The sequence below is a fragment of the Microcebus murinus genome, chromosome 11 (genome assembly GCF_040939455.1).
Source record: "Microcebus murinus isolate Inina chromosome 11, M.murinus_Inina_mat1.0, whole genome shotgun sequence".
Taxonomy (NCBI): Eukaryota; Metazoa; Chordata; class Mammalia; order Primates; family Cheirogaleidae; genus Microcebus; species Microcebus murinus.
The window spans coordinates 102,095,780-102,120,694 of NC_134114.1; the positions used below are offsets into that span (position 1 = coordinate 102,095,780).

Sequence of the window (24,915 nt, forward strand, 5' to 3'; positions counted from 1 at the left end):
ATGACCCTGACCCTGAATTTGACGCTGATCCTGTCCTTGACCTGACGCTAACTCTAACCCTAACCCTAACTCTAACCCTAACCCTAGCTCTGCATTTAACCTTTACCCTATCTTAACCATAACCCTAACCGTAACCCTACCCTAACTGGATCCCGAACCCTAACCTTACTCTCACCCGAACACTGACACTGACCCTGCCTTTGACCTTGACCCTGACCCTAACGCTAACCATGACCGTGATCCTGACCTTGACCGTAACCATGACCCTGACCCTGACATGACGCTGACCCATACCTTGACCCTGACCCTAACCCTAACGCTAAATCTAACCTTAACCCTAGCTCTGCATTTGACCCTTACCCTACCTTAACCAAAACCCTAACCGCAACCCTACCCTAAATCGATCCCTAACCCTAACCTTACTCTAACTCGAACACTGACCCTGACCATGGTTTGACCTTGACTCTGACCCAGACCCTAACGCTAACCATGACCCTGACCATGACCGTGAATGTAACCATGAACCTGACCCTGACCTTGACGCTGACCCTAACATTGACCCTGTCCCTAAACCTAACGCTAACCCTAAATGTAACCCTAACACTAGCTATGCATTTAACACTTTCCCTAACATTAACCATAACCCTAACCATATCCCTACCCTAACCCTAAACCTAACACTAAATCTAACCTTAATCTAGACCGACCACTGACCCTGACCCTGTCTTTGACCTTGACCCTGACCCTAACGCTAGCCATAACCCTGACCCTGACCTTGACACTGACCTTGGTGGGTCTGCCGCGGAGGCGTATCTTGTGTGAGTGTGAGTGTGTGAGTGTGAGTGTGAGTGTGAGTGTGTGTGTATAGAGAGACAGCCCCCAACCCCGGCCCGCCACTCCCAGCCCGCACCGACCCGCCCCTCCTGTCACCCCCGTCCCTCGGAGCCCTCTAGACACAGCTGGCGAACTCAACAGGCCCGGCCTGGCGTGGGTCAGCGCCAGCGCAGGGCCTGGGGCGGGAGGAGGAGGCAGGGAAGCAAACAGAGGCTCGGCTTCTTGAGCGAGGCAGGGGCGCCCACCGCCATCTACGGACACACCACCCTGAACGCGCCCCGTCTCATCTGATCTCGGAAGCTAAGCAGGGTCCCGCCTGGTTAGTACTTGGATGGGAGACCGCCTGGAAATCCCGGGTGCCATAGGCTTCTTCTTTTTTTTTTTGGCCTGTGATTGTGTCCCGTTTCTGGGAGAGCGGCCGCGGCGGCCCGGGCTGGGGGTGACCACCACCCTCAGCGCCCGCCGCGGTGCCTGGCACAACAGCCCGCACCGTGGGGCCTCCTGTTGTCCCAAGCCACGACACCGCCGCCACGCGGCAGCATGCGTGGCATCTGGACTGTCAGGTCTCAGAACAAAGGTCTGCTCTGTGGGAACCGACACGCTGGAGGAAACCTTGAGAGTCTGAGAGGGGAGGGAGTTCCCGAAGAAGGCCAGGATGTCATTTTGAGGGAGTATGTGACCAGTACTCGTCCTGTTGCTTTTGGGGTTCTATGGGCTACACGTAGGAATCTTTGGTGGTGGCACCTGATGTTGGGGGATCCGGAGTCACACCCAGACCGGCTCCACAGGCCTCCTTTTACTTTTCTCTTCGGATTCATTATTTTTAAAAAGTGTCTCTTATCTCTATTAGTGCATTTTCTTTTCTCTCTCTTTTCAAGCAGATGATGGGAGTCCAAGTATTAAGGTGACATGTGTTGCCCGTGCCCCCCTCCCCCCTGTGTTCTTATTCATTTACCTCTCATGTTGTTCCAGCGTATTGTGGGGGCACCAATGTTAAGGTCGGGTACACGCCCTCTCCCCGCCTCCCCCCTCGGGTCAGAGCTTAAAGTGCGCCCATCCCCCAGTGGGTGTGCACCCACCTCATTCCTAATGGAAGTGTATGCCCATCCCCTCCCCACGCCCGCCCGACACCCACCCGATGAAGGTGATTCCTCTGTGTCCACTTAGGTGTCCATCGGTTCGTACCCATTTGCTGGTGAGCGCGAGCACGTGGTGCTCGTGTGTCCATTCTTGGGATACTTGGCTTACTGGAACGGGTTCCAGCTCTGGCCAGGAGAACCACGAGAGGTGCCCTCTCACCGCTGCTCCTCACAGCCGAATGGCACTCCGTGGTGTCCACGCGCCACATTTTATTTACGCACTCGTGGGTCGATGGGCACTCGGGTCGCTTCCAGGTCTTTGCGATTGTGACTTGTGCCTTGACTCTAACCCTTACCCTTACCCAGCCCGTCCCCTCCTCGGCCCCTGCCTGACTGACTCCTTCCCGCCCGGCCTGTCACCTGTCACCTGTCACCTGTCACCGTCCTCGGCCCCTGCCTGACACGCTCCTCCCCACCCGGGCCGTCACTGTCCTCGGCCCCTGCCTGAAGGGGCTCCTCCGTCGCCTGGGCCTTCCAAGGGCTTGGTGTGGACGCTGCTTCCAGGACGCCCTCCCAGGAACCCGGTAGCAGGGCGGCCGCAGCGTCTCCCGCAACCCAACCGTCCGCCTGCCGCCCTGGCTAAGTGGCCTGCGGGGGACGTGCTCCCGCTGTGCCGCGGGGGCCCAGCCTGGTGTCTTCTCTGAGGCCCCCGCGGCTGCCACTCCCAGCAAGGGGATAGCCGCGGAGGTGGGGACCGCCTCCTCATGGGGACGTATACCCAGCTCTCCACGTCGGATTCCGGGGCTCTCTGTCCTGCCAGAAGGCCCAGCTGGCCTGCGGGTCCTTAGAGTGGCAAAAACATCCGAAAACTGAGATTGAGGGTCTGGTGGGTGTCTGCACTTTTGTGCTGGGCACCCCAGGGAGGCCCCGGGGCTGGCTGGACTACACGGTCTGCTGGGGGGGGGTGTGGAGGAGCAACTGATGCCCTTTGCACTTTGGGTAGCAAGTGTCTGAGGTGTCTCTGATCCCTGCACCGTGTCGGGGGGGAGGGGGGGAGGAGGAGGAGGAGGAGGAGGAGGAGGAGGAGGAGCGGGAGGCCGTGACCTGCAGTCGTGTTCCCGGGGTGGCACGGCATGTGGCTTCTTCCACGGGCTGCTTGGCCTGGGCTCCCTGCACCTGGGCCTTTGGAGGACTGGCCCTGTGCTTGCCAACACTTCCTGCAGGGACCCAGAGCTGGGAGGTTGCATCTCTCAGCCCTGGGTCGGGCAGAGCCCCAGCGGGCCATGCCCACAAGCTCTCTCAGCATGGGTCCCCCAGAAGGCTCCTTTGGGACCAGGATTCTCTTGCGGGTGACTCTTTAAGGTCTGGCCCCTGGACGGAGGGGCACCAGGAGTAGAGGAGCAGGAAGGGGAAGGGGGTGGACATGCGAGGGGACACTTTCAGGCCAAGTCCCAGCTTCAGCCTGATCCTCGTGGGAACCCCGGGGTGGACATCACACCTCCTGGTTGTCCCGCTCTGAGACAAGGAGCCCGGCTTCGCATTCCCACAGCAGCCAGTCGTGGGCTGAGGACACCTGGGGCGTTGGGAACTCCCTGGCTTCTCCTTGGTTTAACATCTGGAGCTGCTTGTGAATCGTGCCGCCACACACACCCGAGTGCAGGTGTCTTCTGCACAGACTGCGGGCCTCGCTCTTCTGAATGCCGCTAGCTCGCCACCCACCCACGGGTGAACCTGGTCAGGGTACTTTCTCTCAGGGGCAGACTCTCCTCCGGGCGGGCTACCGGTGTCTCTGTTTGCTCCTTTCTTTCTTCCATTTCGGGAAAGGCTTCCTTACTGGGTGTGGAAATCTCCTATGCCTTTCCTCGCCTATTCTGTCAGCTTTCAAATTCTCTTTCAGTTGCCACCCTCACAGATGGATTAGGAAACTCTTTCCGGTGCACTCATTAGTGAAATGACCTCAATGAAGCTGGAATCCAATATCTAGTCGCCGATTTTTAGCGAGTCCTCACGCCAGGGTGGTCGGGGTCCAATGCAGCCCCCGCCAGGCCCAGGCCCCTTGGACTGGGCCACAGGAGGACACAGAGGAGGGTCCCGGCCCCCACGGTAGCGGTGCGGGCAGTTCTCCAAGGGCTTGGGCGTTTTCCAGAGGGAGGAGATGGAGGGGACTGATTTCTTCAGCGCCCCACAGACCACGCCACCCCACCCCACCCATGGGACACATCCTGAGAGAGAGAGAGAGAGAGAGAGAGAGAGAGAGAGAGAGAGAGAGAAAGAGAGAGAGAGAGAGAGAGAGAGAGAGAGAGACGCCCCATACACTCGCTCCCCTCCCCCATGCGCTGTGCCCCAGCCCTGACCTGGGGGAATAGGCGGCCGCCCACCCACAGGGCGGGGGGCACAGCTGAAAGGGGTTGTGGGGGAGGGCGGCCCCTGGCCGGGGTCAAAGGGCGAGAGCCCCGCGCGTGCGCAGTCATTGGTGGCGGCGGCCACGCGCTGGGGGTGGGGGGCGGGGAGGTGAAAGAGGCCAGGCGAGGAGAGGAGGGGGGCTGGAAGGTCTCCACCTTGGCGAGTCCAGCGTGGAGGCGCATCTTGTGTTAGTGTGAGTGAGTGAGTGTGAGTGAGTGAGTGTGAGTGTGAGTGTGTGTGTGTGTGTGTGTGTTGTCTGTGTGTCTGTGTGTCTGTGTGTGTGTGTGTAGAGAGACAGCCCCCAACCCCGGCCCGCCGCTCCCTGCCCGCCCCGCCCCGCCCCGCCCCGCCGGTCACCCCGGTCCCTCGGAGCCCGCCGGACCCCGCCGGCAAACTCAACAGGCCCGGCCGGCCCGGCCCCCGCGGGCGGGGCCTGGGGCGGGAGGAGGCGGCGGGGAAGCGCAGAGAGGCTCGGCTTCTTGAGCGGGGCAGGGGCGCCCTCCGCCGTCCACGGCCACACCACCCTGAACGTGCCCGATCTCGTCTGATCTCGGAAGCTAAGCAGGGTCGGGCCTGGGAATACCGGGTGCCGTAGGCTTCTTCTTTTTTTTTTTTGGCCTCTTGTTCTGTCCCCTTTCTGGGAGCGCGGCGGAGGCCCGGGCTGGGGGTCAACCCCACCCTCAGCGCCCGCCGCGGTGCCTGGCGCCCCAGCCAGCACCGTGGGGCCTCCTCTTGTCCCGAGCCGCGACACCGCCGCCACGCGGCAGCATGCGTGGCATCTGGACTGTCAGGTCTCAGACCAAAGGTCTGCTCTGTGGGAACCGACAGAGCTGGAGGAAACCTTGAGAGTCTGAGAGGGGAGGGAGTTCCCGAAGAAGGCCAGGATGTCATTTTGAGGGAGTATGTGACCAGTACTCGTCCCGTTGCTTTTGGGGTTCTATGGGCTACACGTAGGAATCTTTGGTGGTGGCACCTGATGTTGGGGGATCCGGAGTCACACCCAGACCTGCTCCACAGGCCTCCTTTTACTTTTCTCTTCGGATTCATTATTTTTAAAAAGTGTCTCTTATCTCTATTAGTGCATTTTCTTTTCTCTCTCTTTTCAAGCAGATGATGGGAGTCCAAGTATTAAGGTGACATGTGTTGCACGTGCCCCCCTAACCCTGTGTTCTTATTCATTTACCTCTCATGTTGTTCCAGCGTATTGTGGGGGCACCAGTGTTAAGGTTGGGTACATCGCCCTCTCCCCGCCTCCCCCCTCGGGTCAGAGCTTCAAGTGCGCCCATCCCCCAGTGGGTGTGCACCCACCCCATTCCTAATGGATGTGTATGCCCATCCCCTCCCCACGCCCGCCCGACACCCACCCGATGAAGGTGATTCCTCTGTGTCCACTTAGGTGTCCATCGGTTCGTACCAATTTGCTGGTGAGCGCGAGCACGTGGTGCTCGTGTGTCCATTCTTGGGATACTTGGCTTACTGGAACGGGTTTCAGCTCTGGCCAGGAGAACCACGAGAGGTGCCCTCTCACCGCTGTTCCTCATAGCCGAATAGCACTCCGTGGTGTCCACGCGCCACATTTCATTTACGCACTCGTGGGTCGATGGGCACTCGGGTCGCTTCCAGGTCTTTGCGATTGTGACTTGTGCCCTGACTCTAACCCTAACCCTTACCCAGCCCGTCTCCTCCTCGGACCCTGCCTGACTGACTCCTTCCCGCCCGGCCTGTCACCTGTCACCTGTCACCGTCCTCGGCCCCTGCCTGACACGCTCCTCCCCACCCGGGCCGTCACCGTCCTCGGCCCCTGCCTGAAGGGGCTCCTCCGTCGCCTGGGCCTTCCAAGGGCTTGGTGTGGACGCTGCTTCCAGGACGCCCTCCCAGGAACCCGGTAGCAGGGCGGCCGCAGCGTCTCGCGCAACCCAACCGTCCGCCTGCCGCCCTCGCTAAGTGGCCTGTGGGGGACGTGCTCCCGCTGTGCCGCGGGGGCCCAGCCTGGTGTCTTCTCTGAGGCCCCCCGCGCTGCCACTCCCCGCAAGGGGAGAGCCGCGGAGGTGGGGACCGCCTCCTCATGGGGACGTACACCCAGCTCTCCACGTAGGATTCCGGGGCTCTCTGTCCTGCCAGAAGGCCCAGCTGGCCCGCGGGTCCTTAGAGTGGCAAAAACATCCGAAAACTGAGATTGAGGGTCTGGTGGGTGTCTGCACTTTTGTGCTGGGCACCCCAGGGAGGCCCCGGGGCTGGCTGGACTACGCGGTCTGCTGGGCGGGGGGGGGGCGGTGTGGAGGAGCAACTGATGCCCTTTGCACTTTGGGTAGCAAGTGTCTGAGGTGTCTCTGATCCCTGCACCATGTCGGGGGGAGGGGGGGAGGAGGAGGAGGAGGAGGAGGAGGAGGAGGAGCGGGAGGCCGTGACCTGCAGTCGTGTTCCCGGGGTGGCACGGCATGTGGCTTCTTCCACGGGCTGCTTGGCCTGGGCTCCCTGCACCTGGGCCTTTGGAGGACTGGCCCTGTGCTTGCCAACACTTCCTGCAGGGACCCAGAGCTGGGAGGTTGCATCTCTCAGCCCTGGGTCGGGCAGAGCCCCAGCGGGCCATGCCCACAACCTCTCTCAGCACGGGTCCCCCAGAAGGCTCCTTTGGGACCAGGATTCTCTTGCGGGTGACTCTTTAAGGTCTGGCCCCTGGATGGAGGGGCACCAGGAGTAGAGGAGCAGGAAGGGGAAGGGGGTGGCCATGCGAGGGGACACTTTCAGGCCAAGTCCCAGCTTCAGCCTGATCCTCGTGGGAACCCCGGGGTGGACATCACACCTCCTGGTTGTCCCGCTCTGAGACAAGGAGCCGGGCTTCGCATTCCCACAGCAGCCAGTCGTGGGCTGAGGACACCTGGGGCGTTGGGAACTCCCTGGCTTCTCCTTGGTTTAACATCTGGAGCTGCTTGTGAATCGTGCCACCACACACACCCGAGTGCAGGTGTCTTCCGCACAGACTGCGGGCCTCGCTCTTCTGAATGCCGCTAGCTCGCCACCCACCCACGGGTGAACCCGGTCAGGGTACTTTCTCTCAGGGGCAGACTCTCCTCCGGGCGGGCTACCGCTGTCTCTGTTTGCTCGTTTCTTTCTTCCGTTTCAGGAAAGTCTTCCTTGCTGGGTGTGGAAATCTCCTATGCCTTCCCTCGCCTATTCTGTCAGCTTTCAAATTCTCTTTCAGTTGCCACCCTCACAGATGGATTAGGAAACTCTTTCCGGTGCACTCATTAGTGAAATGACCTCAATGAAGCTGGAATCCAATATCTAGTCGCCGATTTTTAGCGAGTCCTCACGCCAGGGTGGTCGGGGTCCAATGCAGCCCCCGCCAGGCCCAGGCCCCTTGGACTGGGCCACAGGAGGACACAGAGGAGGGTCCCGGCCCCCACGGTAGCGGTGCGGGCAGTTCTCCAAGGGCTTGGGCGTTTTCCAGAGGGAGGAGATGGAGGGGACTGATTTCTTCAGCGCCCCACAGACCACGCCACCCCACCCCACCCATGGGACACATCCTGAGAGAGAGAGAGAGAGAGAGAGAGAGAGAGAGAGAGAGAGAGAAAGAGAGAGAGAGAGAGAGAGAGAGAGAGAGAGAGACGCCCCATACACTCGCTCCCCTCCCCCATGCGCTGTGCCCCAGCCCTGACCTGGGGGAATAGGCGGCCGCCCACCCACAGGGCGGGGGGCACAGCTGAAAGGGGTTGTGGGGGAGGGCGGCCCCTGGCCGGGGTCAAAGGGCGAGAGCCCCGCGCGTGCGCAGTCATTGGTGGCGGCGGCCACGCGCTGGGGGTGGGGGGCGGGGAGGTGAAAGAGGCCAGGCGAGGAGAGGAGGGGGGCTGGAAGGTCTCCACCTTGGCGAGTCCAGCGTGGAGGCGCATCTTGTGTTAGTGTGAGTGAGTGAGTGTGAGTGAGTGAGTGTGAGTGTGAGTGTGTGTGTGTGTGTGTGTGTTGTCTGTGTGTCTGTGTGTCTGTGTGTGTGTGTGTAGAGAGACAGCCCCCAACCCCGGCCCGCCGCTCCCTGCCCGCCCCGCCCCGCCCCGCCCCGCCGGTCACCCCGGTCCCTCGGAGCCCGCCGGACCCCGCCGGCAAACTCAACAGGCCCGGCCGGCCCGGCCCCCGCGGGCGGGGCCTGGGGCGGGAGGAGGCGGCGGGGAAGCGCAGAGAGGCTCGGCTTCTTGAGCGGGGCAGGGGCGCCCTCCGCCGTCCACGGCCACACCACCCTGAACGCGCCCGATCTCGTCTGATCTCGGAAGCTAAGCAGGGTCGGGCCTGGGAATACCGGGTGCCGTAGGCTTCTTCTTTTTTTTTTTTGGCCTCTTGTTCTGTCCCCTTTCTGGGAGCGCGGCGGAGGCCCGGGCTGGGGGTCAACCCCACCCTCAGCGCCCGCCGCGGTGCCTGGCGCCCCAGCCAGCACCGTGGGGCCTCCTCTTGTCCCGAGCCGCGACACCGCCGCCACGCGGCAGCATGCGTGGCATCTGGACTGTCAGGTCTCAGACCAAAGGTCTGCTCTGTGGGAACCGACAGAGCTGGAGGAAACCTTGAGAGTCTGAGAGGGGAGGGAGTTCCCGAAGAAGGCCAGGATGTCATTTTGAGGGAGTATGTGACCAGTACTCGTCCCGTTGCTTTTGGGGTTCTATGGGCTACACGTAGGAATCTTTGGTGGTGGCACCTGATGTTGGGGGATCCGGAGTCACACCCAGACCTGCTCCACAGGCCTCCTTTTACTTTTCTCTTCGGATTCATTATTTTTAAAAAGTGTCTCTTATCTCTATTAGTGCATTTTCTTTTCTCTCTCTTTTCAAGCAGATGATGGGAGTCCAAGTATTAAGGTGACATGTGTTGCACGTGCCCCCCTAACCCTGTGTTCTTATTCATTTACCTCTCATGTTGTTCCAGCGTATTGTGGGGGCACCAGTGTTAAGGTTGGGTACATCGCCCTCTCCCCGCCTCCCCCCTCGGGTCAGAGCTTCAAGTGCGCCCATCCCCCAGTGGGTGTGCACCCACCCCATTCCTAATGGATGTGTATGCCCATCCCCTCCCCACGCCCGCCCGACACCCACCCGATGAAGGTGATTCCTCTGTGTCCACTTAGGTGTCCATCGGTTCGTACCAATTTGCTGGTGAGCGCGAGCACGTGGTGCTCGTGTGTCCATTCTTGGGATACTTGGCTTACTGGAACGGGTTTCAGCTCTGGCCAGGAGAACCACGAGAGGTGCCCCCTCACCGCTGCTCCTCATAGCCGAATAGCACTCCGTGGTGTCCACGCGCCACATTTCATTTACGCACTCGTGGGTCGATGGGCACTCGGGTCGCTTCCAGGTCTTTGCGATTGTGACTTGTGCCCTGACTCTAACCCTAACCCTTACCCAGCCCGTCTCCTCCTCGGACCCTGCCTGACTGACTCCTTCCCGCCCGGCCTGTCACCTGTCACCTGTCACCGTCCTCGGCCCCTGCCTGACACGCTCCTCCCCACCCGGGCCGTCACCGTCCTCGGCCCCTGCCTGAAGGGGCTCCTCCGTCGCCTGGGCCTTCCAAGGGCTTGGTGTGGACGCTGCTTCCAGGACGCCCTCCCAGGAACCCGGTAGCAGGGCGGCCGCAGCGTCTCGCGCAACCCAACCGTCCGCCTGCCGCCCTCGCTAAGTGGCCTGTGGGGGACGTGCTCCCGCTGTGCCGCGGGGGCCCAGCCTGGTGTCTTCTCTGAGGCCCCCCGCGCTGCCACTCCCCGCAAGGGGAGAGCCGCGGAGGTGGGGACCGCCTCCTCATGGGGACGTACACCCAGCTCTCCACGTAGGATTCCGGGGCTCTCTGTCCTGCCAGAAGGCCCAGCTGGCCCGCGGGTCCTTAGAGTGGCAAAAACATCCGAAAACTGAGATTGAGGGTCTGGTGGGTGTCTGCACTTTTGTGCTGGGCACCCCAGGGAGGCCCCGGGGCTGGCTGGACTACGCGGTCTGCTGGGCGGGGGGGGGGCGGTGTGGAGGAGCAACTGATGCCCTTTGCACTTTGGGTAGCAAGTGTCTGAGGTGTCTCTGATCCCTGCACCATGTCGGGGGGAGGGGGGGAGGAGGAGGAGGAGGAGGAGGAGGAGGAGGAGCGGGAGGCCGTGACCTGCAGTCGTGTTCCCGGGGTGGCACGGCATGTGGCTTCTTCCACGGGCTGCTTGGCCTGGGCTCCCTGCACCTGGGCCTTTGGAGGACTGGCCCTGTGCTTGCCAACACTTCCTGCAGGGACCCAGAGCTGGGAGGTTGCATCTCTCAGCCCTGGGTCGGGCAGAGCCCCAGCGGGCCATGCCCACAACCTCTCTCAGCACGGGTCCCCCAGAAGGCTCCTTTGGGACCAGGATTCTCTTGCGGGTGACTCTTTAAGGTCTGGCCCCTGGATGGAGGGGCACCAGGAGTAGAGGAGCAGGAAGGGGAAGGGGGTGGCCATGCGAGGGGACACTTTCAGGCCAAGTCCCAGCTTCAGCCTGATCCTCGTGGGAACCCCGGGGTGGACATCACACCTCCTGGTTGTCCCGCTCTGAGACAAGGAGCCGGGCTTCGCATTCCCACAGCAGCCAGTCGTGGGCTGAGGACACCTGGGGCGTTGGGAACTCCCTGGCTTCTCCTTGGTTTAACATCTGGAGCTGCTTGTGAATCGTGCCACCACACACACCCGAGTGCAGGTGTCTTCCGCACAGACTGCGGGCCTCGCTCTTCTGAATGCCGCTAGCTCGCCACCCACCCACGGGTGAACCCGGTCAGGGTACTTTCTCTCAGGGGCAGACTCTCCTCCGGGCGGGCTACCGCTGTCTCTGTTTGCTCGTTTCTTTCTTCCGTTTCAGGAAAGTCTTCCTTGCTGGGTGTGGAAATCTCCTATGCCTTCCCTCGCCTATTCTGTCAGCTTTCAAATTCTCTTTCAGTTGCCACCCTCACAGATGGATTAGGAAACTCTTTCCGGTGCACTCATTAGTGAAATGACCTCAATGAAGCTGGAATCCAATATCTAGTCGCCGATTTTTAGCGAGTCCTCACGCCAGGGTGGTTGGGGTCCAATGCAGCCCCGGCCAGGCCCAGGCCCCTTGGACTGGGCCACAGGAGGACACAGAGGAGTGTCCCGGCCCCCACGGTAGCGGTGCGGGCAGTTCTCCAAGGGCTTGGGCGTTTTCCAGAGGTAGGAGATGGAGGGGACTGATTTCTTCAGCGCCCCACAGACCAAGCCACCCCACCCCACCCATGGGACACATCCGGAGAGAGAGACGCCCCATACACTCGCTCCCCTCCCCCATGCGCTGTGCCCCAGCCCTGGCCCGGGGGAATAGGCGGCCGCCCGGCCACAGGGTGGGGGGCGCAACTGAAAGGGGTTGTGGGGGAGGGCGGCCCCTGGCTGGGGTCAAAGGGCGAGCGCCCCGCCCGCCCGTGCGCAGTCAGCGCGCTGGGGGTGGGGGCGGGGAGGTGAAGGAGGCCAGGCGAGGAGAGGAGGGGGGCTGGAAGGTCTCCACCTTGGCGGGTCCAGCCGTGGAGGCGCATCTTGTGTGAGTGTGAGTGAGTGAGTGAGTGTGAGTGTGTGTGTATAGAGAGACAGCCCCCAACCCCGGCCCGCCGCTCCCTGCCCGCCCCGCCTGTCACCCCCGTCCCTCGGAGCCCGCCGGACCCGGCCAGCGAACTCAACAGGCCCGGCCCGGCGCGGGTCAGCGCCGGCCCGGGGCCTGGGGCGGGAGGTGGCGGCAGGGAAGCGCAGAGAGGCTCGGCTTCCTGAGCAGGGCAGGGGCGCCCTCCGCCGTCCACGGCCACACCACCCTGAACGCGCCCGATCTCGTCTGATCTCGGAAGCTAAGCAGGGTCGGGCCTGGTTAGAACTTGGATGGGAGACCGCCCGGGAATACCGGGTGCCGTAGGCTTCTTCTTTTTTTATTTTTTTTTTTTTTTGCCTCTGGTTCTGTCGCGTTTCTGGGAGTGCGGGGGCGGCCCGGGGTGGGGGTGACCCCCACCCTCAGCGCCCGCCGCGGTGCCTGGCGCCCCAGCCCGCACTGTGGGGCCTCCTCTTGTCCCCAGCCGCCACACCGCCGCCACGCGGCAGCATGCGTGGCTTCTGGACTGTCAGGTCTCAGACCAAAGGTCTGCTCTGTTTGAACCGACACGCTGGAGGAAACCTTGAGAGTCTGAGAGGGGAGGGAGTTGCAGAAGAAGGCCAGGATGTCATTTTGAGGGAGTATGTGACCAGAACTCCTCCCGTTGCTTTTGGGGTTCTATGGGCTACACGCAGGAATCTTTGGTGGTGGCACCTGATGTTGGGGGATCCGGAGTCACACCCAGACCTGCTCCACAGGCCTCCTTTTACTTTTCTCTTCGGATTCATTATTTTTAAAAAAGTGTCTCTTACCTCTATTATTGCATTTTCTTTTCTCTCTCTTTTCAAGCAGATGATGGGAGTGCAAGTATTCAGGTGACATGTGTTGCCCGTGCCCCCCTCCCCCCTGCGTTCTTTTTTGTTTTTTTTTTTTGAGACAGAGTCTCGTTTTGCTGCCCAGGCTAGAGTGAGTGCCATGGCGTCAGCCTAGCTCACAGCAACCTCAATCTCCGGGCTCAAGCAATCCTGCTGCCTCAGCCTCCCGAGTAGTTGGGACTACAGGCATGCACCACCACGCCCGGCTGTGTTTTTCTATATATATTAGTTGGCCAATTAATTTCTTTCTATTTTTAGTAGAGACGGGGTCTCGCTCTTGCTCAGGCTGGTTTCGAACTCCTGACCTGGAGCAATCCGCCCGCCTCGGCCTCCCAGAGAGCTAGGATTACAGGCGTGAGCCACCGCGCCCGGCCCCCCCTGTGTTCTTATTCATATACCTCTCATGTTGTTCCAGCGTATTGTGGGGGTACCAATGTTAAGGTCGGGTGCCTTGCCCTCTCCAAGCCTCCCCCCTCGGGTCAGAGCTTCAAGTGCGCCCATCCCCCAGTCGGTGCGCACCCACCCCATGCCTAATGGATGTGTATGGCCCTCCCCTCCCCCCACCCGCCCGACACCCACCCGATGAAGGTGATTCCTCTCTGTCCACTTAGGCGTCCATCCGTTCGTACCAATTTGCTGGTGAGCGCGCTCACGTGGTGCTCGTGTGTCCATTCTTGGGATACCTGGCCTACTGGAACGGGTTCCAGCTCTGGCCAGGAGAGCACGAGAGGCGCCCTCTCACCGCTGCTCCTCACAGCCGAATGGCACTCCGTGGTGTCCACGCGCCACATTTTATTGATGCACTCCTGGATGGATGGGCACTCGGGTCGCTTCCACGTCTTTGCGATTGTGAATTGTGCCCTAACTGTCACCCTAACCCTTACCCAGCCCGTCTCCTCTGCCCCTGCCTGACGCACTCCTCCCCGGCCAGGCCCGTCACTGTCCTGGGCCCCCGCCTGACCGGCTCCTCCCCGCCCGGCCTGTCACCGTCCTCTGCCCCTGCCTGACATGCTCCTTCCCGCCCGCCCGGCCTCTCACCGTCCTGGGCCCCTGCCTGACCGGCTCCTCCGTCGCCTGGGCCTTCCAAGGGCTTGGTGTGGACGCTGCTTCCAGGAAGCCCACCAGAAACCCGGCAGCAGGGTGGCCGCAGCAGTCTCCAGCAGCCGTCCCTAAGTCGCCTGAGTGCGGGGGACGTGCCCCCCGCTGTGCCGCGGGGGCCCAGCCTGGTGTCTTCCCTGAGGCCCTGCGGCTGCCGGCTGGGCTGCCGCTCCCCGCAAGGGGAGAGCCGCGGAGGTGGGGACCGCCTCCTGATGGGGACGTACACGCAGCTCTCCACGTCGGATTCCGGGGCTCTCTGTCCTGCCCGAAGGCCCAGCTGGCCTGCGGGTCCTTAGAGTGGCAAAAACATCCGAAAACTGAGATTGAGGGTCCGGTGGGTGTCTGCACTTTTGTGCTGGGCACCCCAGGGAGGCCCGGGGGCTGGCTGGACAACGTGGTCTGCTGGGCGGGGGGGTTGGAGGAGCAACTGATGCCCTTTGCACTTTGGGTAGCAAGAGTCTGAGGTGTCTCTGAGCCCTGTGCCCTGTGGGGGGGGGGCGGGGGGGGAGGAGGAGGAGGAGGAGGAGGAGGTGGGAAGGGCCGGGGCCTGCAGTCCTGTTCCCGGGGTGGCACGGCAAGTGGCTTCTTCCACAGGCTGCTTGGCCTGGGCTCCCTGCACCTGGGCCTTTGGAGGACCGGCCCTGTGCTTGCCAACACTTCCTGCAGGGACCCAGAGCTGGGAGGTGGCATCTCTCAGCCCTGGGTCGGGCAGAGCCCCAGCGGGCCATGCCCACAACCTCTCTCAGCACCGGTCCCCCAGAAGGCTCCTTTGGGACCAGGATTCTCTTGCGGTGACTCTTTAAGGTCTGGCCCCTGGATGGAGGGGCACCAGGAGTAGAGGAGCAGGAAGGGGAAGGGGGTGGCCATGCGAGGGGACACTTTGAGGCCGAGTCCCAGCTTCAGCCTGATCCTCCTGGGAACCCCGCTCTGAGACAAGGAGCCGGGCTTCGCATTCCCACAGCAGCCAGTTGTGGGCTGAGGACACCTGGGGCGTTGGGAACTCCCTGGCTTCTCCTTGGTTTAACGTCTAGAGCTGCTTGTGAATCGCGCCGCCACACACACCCGAGCGCAGGTGTCTTCCGCACAGACTGCGGGCCTCGCTCTTCTGAACGCCGCTAGCTCGCCACCCACCCACGGGTGAACCTGGTAAGGGTGCTTTCTCTAAGGGGCAGACTCTTTTCCGGGCGGGCTACCGGTGTCTCTGTTTGCTCGTTTCTTTCTTCCATTTCGGGAAAGTCTTCCTTGCTGGGTGTGGAAATCTCCTATGCCTTCCCTCGCCTATTCTGTCAGCTTTCAAATTCTGTTTCAGTTGCCACCCTCACAGATGGATTAGGAAACTCTTTCCGGTGCACTCATTAGTGAAATGACCTCCAGGAAGCTGGAATCCAATATCTAATGGCCGATTTTTAGCGAGTCCACACGCCAGGGTGGTCGGGGTCCAATGCAGCCCCGGCCAGGCCCAGGCCCCTTGGACTGGGCCACAGGAGGACACGGAGGAGGGTCCCGGCCCCCACGAAGCGGTGCCGGCAGTTCTCCACGGGCTTGGGCGTTTTCCAGAGGTAGGAGATGGAGGGGACTGATTTCTTCAGCGCCCCCCAAACCACGCCACCCCACCCCACCCATGGGACACATCCCCAGAGAGAGACGCCCCATACACTGGCTGTGCCCCAGCCCTGGCCCGGGGGAATAGGCGGCAGCCCACCCACAGGGCGAGGGGGGGGCGCAGCTGAAAGGGGTTGTGGGGGAGGGCGGCCCCTGGCTGGGGTCAAAGGGCGAGCGTCCCGCGCGTGCGCAGTCAGCGGCAGGCAGCGACGCGCTGGGGGTGGGCAGCGGGTAGGTGAAGGAGGCCTGGCGAGGAGACGAGGGGGGCTGGGAGGGCTCCACCTTGGCGAGTCCAGCCGTGGAGGCGCATCTTGTGTGAGTGTGAGTGAGTGTGAGTGTGTGTGTGTGTGTAGAGAGAGACAGCCCCCCGCCCCGCCCCGCCCCGCCCATCACCCCCGTCCCTGGGAGCCCGCGGGACCCGGCCGGCGAACTCAACCGGCCCGGCCCGGCGCGGGAGGCGGCGGCGGGGAAGCCCAGAGAGGCTCGGCTTCTTGAGCGGGGCAGGGGCGCCCTCCGCCGCCGTCTAGGGCCACACCACCCTGAACGCCCCCGATCTCGTCTGGTCTGGGAAGCTAAGCAGGGTCGGGCCCGGTTAGTACTTGGATGGGAGACCGCCTGGGAATACCGGGTGCCACAGGCTGCTGCTTTTTTTTTTTTTTTTTTTTTTTTGCCTCTTGTTCTGTCCCCTTTCTGGGAGCGCGGCGGCGGCCCGGGGTGGGGGTCACCCCCACCCTCAGCGCCCGCGCGGTGCCTGGCGCCCCAGCCCGCACCGTGGGGCCTCCTCTTGTCCCAAGCCGCGACACCGCCGCCACGCGGCAGGATGCGTGGCATCTGGACTGTCAGGTCTCAGACCAAAGGTCTGCTCTGTGGGAACCGACACGCTGGAGGAAACCTTGAGAGTCTGAGAGGGGAGGGAGTTCCAGAAGAAGGCCAGGATGTCATTTTGAGGGAGTATGTGACCAGAACTCGTCCCGTTGCTTTTGGGGTTCTATGGGCTACACGCAGGAATCTTTGGTGGTGGCACCTGATGTTGGGGGATCCGGAGTCACACCCAGACCTGCTCCACAGGCCTCCTTTTACTTTTCTCTTCGGATTCATTATTTTTAAAAAGTGTCTCTTACCTCTATGATTGCATTTTCTTTTCTCTCTCTCTTCAAGCAGATGATGGGAGTACAAGTATTCAGGTGACATGTGACGCCCGTGCCCCCCTCCCCCCTGCGTTCTTTTTTTTTTTTTTTTTTTTGAGACAGAGTCTCGTTTTGCTGCCCAGGCTAGAGTGAGTGCCATGGCGTCAGCCTAGCTCACAGCAACCTCAATCTCCGGGCTCAAGCAATCCTGCTGCCTCAGCCTCCCGAGTAGTTGGGACTACAGGCATGCACCACCACGCCCGGCTGTGTTTTTCTATATATATTAGTTGGCCAATTAATTTCTTTCTATTTTTAGTAGAGACGGGGTCTCGCTCTTGCTCAGGCTGGTTTCGAACTCCTGACCTGGAGCAATCCGCCCGCCTCGGCCTCCCAGAGAGCTAGGATTACAGGCGTGAGCCACCGCGCCCGGCCCCCCCTGTGTTCTTATTCATATACCTCTCATGTTGTTCCAGCGTATTGTGGGGGTACCAATGTTAAGGTCGGGTGCCTTGCCCTCTCCAAGCCTCCCCCCTCGGGTCAGAGCTTCAAGTGCGCCCATCCCCCAGTCGGTGCGCACCCACCCCATGCCTAATGGATGTGTATGGCCCTCCCCTCCCCCCACCCGCCCGACACCCACCCGATGAAGGTGATTCCTCTCTGTCCACTTAGGCGTCCATCCGTTCGTACCAATTTGCTGGTGAGCGCGCTCACGTGGTGCTCGTGTGTCCATTCTTGGGATACCTGGCCTACTGGAACGGGTTCCAGCTCTGGCCAGGAGAGCACGAGAGGCGCCCTCTCACCGCTGCTCCTCACAGCCGAATGGCACTCCGTGGTGTCCACGCGCCACATTTTATTGATGCACTCCTGGATGGATGGGCACTCGGGTCGCTTCCACGTCTTTGCGATTGTGAATTGTGCCCTAACTGTCACCCTAACCCTTACCCAGCCCGTCTCCTCTGCCCCTGCCTGACGCACTCCTCCCCGGCCAGGCCCGTCACTGTCCTGGGCCCCCGCCTGACCGGCTCCTCCCCGCCCGGCCTGTCACCGTCCTCTGCCCCTGCCTGACATGCTCCTTCCCGCCCGCCCGGCCTCTCACCGTCCTGGGCCCCTGCCTGACCGGCTCCTCCGTCGCCTGGGCCTTCCAAGGGCTTGGTGTGGACGCTGCTTCCAGGAAGCCCACCAGAAACCCGGCAGCAGGGTGGCCGCAGCAGTCTCCAGCAGCCGTCCCTAAGTCGCCTGAGTGCGGGGGACGTGCCCCCCGCTGTGCCGCGGGGGCCCAGCCTGGTGTCTTCCCTGAGGCCCTGCGGCTGCCGGCTGGGCTGCCGCTCCCCGCAAGGGGAGAGCCGCGGAGGTGGGGACCGCCTCCTGATGGGGACGTACACGCAGCTCTCCACGTCGGATTCCGGGGCTCTCTGTCCTGCCCGAAGGCCCAGCTGGCCTGCGGGTCCTTAGAGTGGCAAAAACATCCGAAAACTGAGATTGAGGGTCCGGTGGGTGTCTGCACTTTTGTGCTGGGCACCCCAGGGAGGCCCGGGGGCTGGCTGGACAACGTGGTCTGCTGGGCGGGGGGGTTGGAGGAGCAACTGATGCCCTTTGCACTTTGGGTAGCAAGAGTCTGAGGTGTCTCTGAGCCCTGTGCCCTGTGGGGGGGGGGCGGGGGGGGAGGAGGAGGAGGAGGAGGAGGAGGTGGGAAGGGCCGGGGCCTGCAGTCCTGTTCCCGGGGTGGCACGGCAAGTGGCTTCTTCCACAGGCTGCTTGGCCTGGGCTCCCTGCACCTGGGCCTTTGGAGGACCGGCCCTGTGCTTGCCAACACTTCCTGCAGGGACCCAGAGCTGGGAGGTGGCATCTCTCAGCCCTGGGTCGGGCAGAGCCCCAGCGGGCCATGCCCACAACCTCTCTCAGCACCGGTCCCCCAGAAGGCTCCTTTGGGACCAGGATTCTCTTGCGGTGACTCTTTAAGGTCTGGCCCCTGGATGGAGGGGCACCAGGAGTAGAGGAGCAGGAAGGGGAAGGGGGTGGCCATGCGAGGGGACACTTTGAGGCCGAGTCCCAGCTTCAGCCTGATCCTCCTGGGAACCCCGCTCTGAGACAAGGAGCCGGGCTTCGCATTCCCACAGCAGCCAGTTGTGGGCTGAGGACACCTGGGGCGTTGGGAACTCCCTGGCTTCTCCTTGGTTTAACGTCTAGAGCTGCTTGTGAATCGCGCCGCCACACACACCCGAGCGCAGGTGTCTTCCGCACAGACTGCGGGCCTCGCTCTTCTGAACGCCGCTAGCTCGCCACCCACCCACGGGTGAACCTGGTAAGGGTGCTTTCTCTAAGGGGCAGACTCTTTTCCGGGCGGGCTACCGGTGTCTCTGTTTGCTCGTTTCTTTCTTCCATTTCGGGAAAGTCTTCCTTGCTGGGTGTGGAAATCTCCTATGCCTTCCCTCGCCTATTCTGTCAGCTTTCAAATTCTGTTTCAGTTGCCACCCTCACAGATGGATTAGGAAACTCTTTCCGGTGCACTCATTAGTGAAATGACCTCCAGGAAGCTGGAATCCAATATCTAATGGCCGATTTTTAGCGAGTCCACACGCCAGGGTGGTCGGGGTCCAATGCAGCCCCGGCCAGGCCCAGGCCCCTTGGACTGGGCCACAGGAGGACACGGAGGAGGGTCCCGGCCCCCACGAAGCGGTGCCGGCAGTTCTCCACGGGCTTGGGCGTTTTCCAGAGGTAGGAGATGGAGGGGACTGATTTCTTCAGCGCCCCCCAAACCACGCCACCCCACCCCACCCATGGGACACATCCCCAGAGAGAGACGCCCCATACACTGGCTGTGCCCCAGCCCTGGCCCGGGGGAATAGGCGGCAGCCCACCCACAGGGCGAGGGGGGGGCGCAGCTGAAAGGGGTTGTGGGGGAGGGCGGCCCCTGGCTGGGGTCAAAGGGCGAGCGTCCCGCGCGTGCGCAGTCAGCGGCAGGCAGCGACGCGCTGGGGGTGGGCAGCGGGTAGGTGAAGGAGGCCTGGCGAGGAGACGAGGGGGGCTGGGAGGGCTCCACCTTGGCGAGTCCAGCCGTGGAGGCGCATCTTGTGTGAGTGTGAGTGAGTGTGAGTGTGTGTGTGTGTGTAGAGAGAGACAGCCCCCCGCCCCGCCCCGCCCCGCCCATCACCCCCGTCCCTGGGAGCCCGCGGGACCCGGCCGGCGAACTCAACCGGCCCGGCCCGGCGCGGGAGGCGGCGGCGGGGAAGCCCAGAGAGGCTCGGCTTCTTGAGCGGGGCAGGGGCGCCCTCCGCCGCCGTCTAGGGCCACACCACCCTGAACGCCCCCGATCTCGTCTGGTCTGGGAAGCTAAGCAGGGTCGGGCCCGGTTAGTACTTGGATGGGAGACCGCCTGGGAATACCGGGTGCCACAGGCTGCTGCTTTTTTTTTTTTTTTTTTTTTTTTGCCTCTTGTTCTGTCCCCTTTCTGGGAGCGCGGCGGCGGCCCGGGGTGGGGGTCACCCCCACCCTCAGCGCCCGCGCGGTGCCTGGCGCCCCAGCCCGCACCGTGGGGCCTCCTCTTGTCCCAAGCCGCGACACCGCCGCCACGCGGCAGGATGCGTGGCATCTGGACTGTCAGGTCTCAGACCAAAGGTCTGCTCTGTGGGAACCGACACGCTGGAGGAAACCTTGAGAGTCTGAGAGGGGAGGGAGTTCCAGAAGAAGGCCAGGATGTCATTTTGAGGGAGTATGTGACCAGAACTCGTCCCGTTGCTTTTGGGGTTCTATGGGCTACACGCAGGAATCTTTGGTGGTGGCACCTGATGTTGGGGGATCCGGAGTCACACCCAGACCTGCTCCACAGGCCTCCTTTTACTTTTCTCTTCGGATTCATTATTTTTAAAAAGTGTCTCTTACCTCTATGATTGCATTTTCTTTTCTCTCTCTCTTCAAGCAGATGATGGGAGTACAAGTATTCAGGTGACATGTGACGCCCGTGCCCCCCTCCCCCCTGCGTTCTTTTTTTTTTTTTTTTTTTTGAGACAGAGTCTCGTTTTGCTGCCCAGGCTAGAGTGAGTGCCATGGCGTCAGCCTAGCTCACAGCAACCTCAATCTCCGGGCTCAAGCAATCCTGCTGCCTCAGCCTCCCGAGTAGTTGGGACTACAGGCATGCACCACCACGCCCGGCTGTGTTTTTCTATATATATTAGTTGGCCAATTAATTTCTTTCTATTTTTAGTAGAGACGGGGTCTCGCTCTTGCTCAGGCTGGTTTCGAACTCCTGACCTGGAGCAATCCGCCCGCCTCGGCCTCCCAGAGAGCTAGGATTACAGGCGTGAGCCACCGCGCCCGGCCCCCCCTGTGTTCTTATTCATATACCTCTCATGTTGTTCCAGCGTATTGTGGGGGTACCAATGTTAAGGTCGGGTGCCTTGCCCTCTCCAAGCCTCCCCCCTCGGGTCAGAGCTTCAAGTGCGCCCATCCCCCAGTCGGTGCGCACCCACCCCATGCCTAATGGATGTGTATGGCCCTCCCCTCCCCCCACCCGCCCGACACCCACCCGATGAAGGTGATTCCTCTCTGTCCACTTAGGCGTCCATCCGTTCGTACCAATTTGCTGGTGAGCGCGCTCACGTGGTGCTCGTGTGTCCATTCTTGGGATACCTGGCCTACTGGAACGGGTTCCAGCTCTGGCCAGGAGAACACGAGAGGCGCCCTCTCACCGCTGCTCCTCACAGCCGAATGGCACTCCGTGGTGTCCACGCGCCACATTTTATTGATGCACTCCTGGATGGATGGGCACTCGGGTCGCTTCCACGTCTTTGCGATTGTGAATTGTGCCCTAACTGTCACCCTAACCCTTACCCAGCCCGTCTCCTCTGCCCCTGCCTGACGCACTCCTCCCCGGCCAGGCCCGTCACTGTCCTGGGCCCCCGCCTGACCGGCTCCTCCCCGCCCGGCCTGTCACCGTCCTCTGCCCCTGCCTGACATGCTCCTTCCCGCCCGCCCGGCCTCTCACCGTCCTGGGCCCCTGCCTGACCGGCTCCTCCGTCGCCTGGGCCTTCCAAGGGCTTGGTGTGGACGCTGCTTCCAGGAAGCCCACCAGAAACCCGGCAGCAGGGTGGCCGCAGCAGTCTCCAGCAGCCGTCCCTAAGTCGCCTGAGTGCGGGGGACGTGCCCCCCGCTGTGCCGCGGGGGCCCAGCCTGGTGTCTTCCCTGAGGCCCTGCGGCTGCCCGCTGGGCTGCCGCTCCCCGCAAGGGGAGAGCTGCGGAGGTGGGGACCGCCTCCTGATGGGGACGTACACGCAGCTCTCCACGTCGGATTCCGGGGCTCTCTGTCCTGCCCGAAGGCCCAGCTGGCCTGCGGGTCCTTAGAGTGGCAAAAACATCCGAAAACTGAGATTGAGGGTCCGGTGGGTGTCTGCACTTTTGTGCTGGGCACCCCAGGGAGGCCCGGGGGCTGGCTGGACAACGTGGTCTGCTGGGCGGGGGGGTTGGAGGAGCAACTGATGCCCTTTGCACTTTGGGTAGCAAGAGTCTGAGGTGTCTCTGAGCCCTGTGCCCTGTGGGGGGGGGGCGGGGGGGGAGGAGGAGGAGGAGGAGGAGGAGGTGGGAAGGGCCGGGGCCTGCAGTCCTGTTCCCGGGGTGGCACGGCAAGTGGCTTCTTCCACAGGCTGCTTGGCCTGGGCTCCCTGCACCTGGGCCTTTGGAGGACCGGCCCTGTGCTTGCCAACACTTCCTGCAGGGACCCAGAGCTGGGAGGTGGCATCTCTCAGCCCTGGGTCGGGCAGAGCCCCAGCGGGCCATGCCCACAACCTCTCTCAGCACCGGTCCCCCAGAAGGCTCCTTTGGGACCAGGATTCTCTTGCGGTGACTCTTTAAGGTCTGGCCCCTGGATGGAGGGGCACCAGGAGTAGAGGAGCAGGAAGGGGAAGGGGGTGGCCATGCGAGGGGACACTTTGAGGCCGAGTCCCAGCTTCAGCCTGATCCTCCTGGGAACCCCGCTCTGAGACAAGGAGCCGGGCTTCGCATTCCCACAGCAGCCAGTTGTGGGCTGAGGACACCTGGGGCGTTGGGAACTCCCTGGCTTCTCCTTGGTTTAACGTCTAGAGCTGCTTGTGAATCGCGCCGCCACACACACCCGAGCGCAGGTGTCTTCCGCACAGACTCCGGGCCTCGCTCTTCTGAACGCCGCTAGCTCGCCACCCACCCACGGGTGAACCTGGTCAGGGTGCTTTCTCTAAGGGGCAGACTCTTTTCCGGGCGGGCTACCGGTGTCTCTGTTTGCTCGTTTCTTTCTTCCATTTCGGGAAAGTCTTCCTTGCTGGGTGTGGAAATCTCCTATGCCTTCCCTCGCCTATTCTGTCAGCTTTCAAATTCTCTTTCAGTTGCCACCCTCACAGATGGATTAGGAAACTCTTTCCGGTGCACTCATTAGTGAAATGACCTCCAGGAAGCTGGAATCCAATATCTAATGGCCGATTTTTAGCGAGTCCACACGCCAGGGTGGTCGGGGTCCAATGCAGCCCCGGCCAGGCCCAGGCCCCTTGGACTGGGCCACAGGAGGACACGGAGGAGGGTCCCGGCCCCCACGAAGCGGTGCCGGCAGTTCTCCACGGGCTTGGGCGTTTTCCAGAGGTAGGAGATGGAGGGGACTGATTTCTTCAGCGCCCCCCAAACCACGCCACCCCACCCCACCCATGGGACACATCCCCAGAGAGAGACGCCCCATACACTGGCTGTGCCCCAGCCCTGGCCCGGGGGAATAGGCGGCAGCCCACCCACAGGGCGAGGGGGGGGCGCAGCTGAAAGGGGTTGTGGGGGAGGGCGGCCCCTGGCTGGGGTCAAAGGGCGAGTGTCCCGCGCGTGCGCAGTCAGCGGCAGGCAGCGACGCGCTGGGGGTGGGCAGCGGGTAGGTGAAGGAGGCCTGGCGAGGAGACGAGGGGGGCTGGGAGGGCTCCACCTTGGCGAGTCCAGCCGTGGAGGCGCATCTTGTGTGAGTGTGAGTGAGTGTGAGTGTGTGTGTGTGTGTAGAGAGAGACAGCCCCCCGCCCCGCCCCGCCCCGCCCATCACCCCCGTCCCTGGGAGCCCGCGGGACCCGGCCGGCGAACTCAACCGGCCCGGCCCGGCGCGGGAGGCGGCGGCGGGGAAGCCCAGAGAGGCTCGGCTTCTTGAGCGGGGCAGGGGCGCCCTCCGCCGCCGTCTAGGGCCACACCACCCTGAACGCCCCCGATCTCGTCTGGTCTGGGAAGCTAAGCAGGGTCGGGCCCGGTTAGTACTTGGATGGGAGACCGCCTGGGAATACCGGGTGCCACAGGCTGCTGCTTTTTTTTTTTTTTTTTTTTTTTTTGCCTCTTGTTCTGTCCCCTTTCTGGGAGCGCGGCGGCGGCCCGGGGTGGGGGTCACCCCCACCCTCAGCGCCCGCGCGGTGCCTGGCGCCCCAGCCCGCACCGTGGGGCCTCCTCTTGTCCCAAGCCGCGACACCGCCGCCACGCGGCAGGATGCGTGGCATCTGGACTGTCAGGTCTCAGACCAAAGGTCTGCTCTGTGGGAACCGACACGCTGGAGGAAACCTTGAGAGTCTGAGAGGGGAGGGAGTTCCAGAAGAAGGCCAGGATGTCATTTTGAGGGAGTATGTGACCAGAACTCGTCCCGTTGCTTTTGGGGTTCTATGGGCTACACGCAGGAATCTTTGGTGGTGGCACCTGATGTTGGGGGATCCGGAGTCACACCCAGACCTGCTCCACAGGCCTCCTTTTACTTTTCTCTTCGGATTCATTATTTTTAAAAAGTGTCTCTTACCTCTATGATTGCATTTTCTTTTCTCTCTCTCTTCAAGCAGATGATGGGAGTACAAGTATTCAGGTGACATGTGACGCCCGTGCCCCCCTCCCCCCTGCGTTCTTTTTTTTTTTTTTTTTTTTGAGACAGAGTCTCGTTTTGCTGCCCAGGCTAGAGTGAGTGCCATGGCGTCAGCCTAGCTCACAGCAACCTCAATCTCCGGGCTCAAGCAATCCTGCTGCCTCAGCCTCCCGAGTAGTTGGGACTACAGGCATGCACCACCACGCCCGGCTGTGTTTTTCTATATATATTAGTTGGCCAATTAATTTCTTTCTATTTTTAGTAGAGACGGGGTCTCGCTCTTGCTCAGGCTGGTTTCGAACTCCTGACCTGGAGCAATCCGCCCGCCTCGGCCTCCCAGAGAGCTAGGATTACAGGCGTGAGCCACCGCGCCCGGCCCCCCCTGTGTTCTTATTCATATACCTCTCATGTTGTTCCAGCGTATTGTGGGGGTACCAATGTTAAGGTCGGGTGCCTTGCCCTCTCCAAGCCTCCCCCCTCGGGTCAGAGCTTCAAGTGCGCCCATCCCCCAGTC

The 24,915-nt window shown here is 62.2% G+C and overlaps 1 non-coding gene and 4 pseudogenes across 1 annotated transcript; all 5 read left to right on the forward strand.

The window, feature by feature from the left end:
• The first annotated feature begins 1,083 nt into the window (after positions 1–1,083).
• LOC142874106 (uncharacterized) lies at positions 1,084–1,202 on the forward strand (annotated as a pseudogene).
• Positions 1,203–12,085: 10,883 nt separating this feature from the next.
• LOC142873826 (5S ribosomal RNA) lies at positions 12,086–12,204 on the forward strand. Its single transcript, XR_012921799.1, has one exon. It is a non-coding gene; the product is annotated as a 5S ribosomal RNA (ribosomal RNA).
• Positions 12,205–15,970: 3,766 nt separating this feature from the next.
• LOC142874006 (uncharacterized) lies at positions 15,971–16,089 on the forward strand (annotated as a pseudogene).
• A 3,766-nt stretch (positions 16,090–19,855) lies between these two features.
• Positions 19,856–19,974, forward strand: LOC142874007 (uncharacterized; annotated as a pseudogene).
• A 3,766-nt stretch (positions 19,975–23,740) lies between these two features.
• On the forward strand, positions 23,741–23,859 carry LOC142874008 (uncharacterized; annotated as a pseudogene).
• Positions 23,860–24,915: the final 1,056 nt, after the last annotated feature.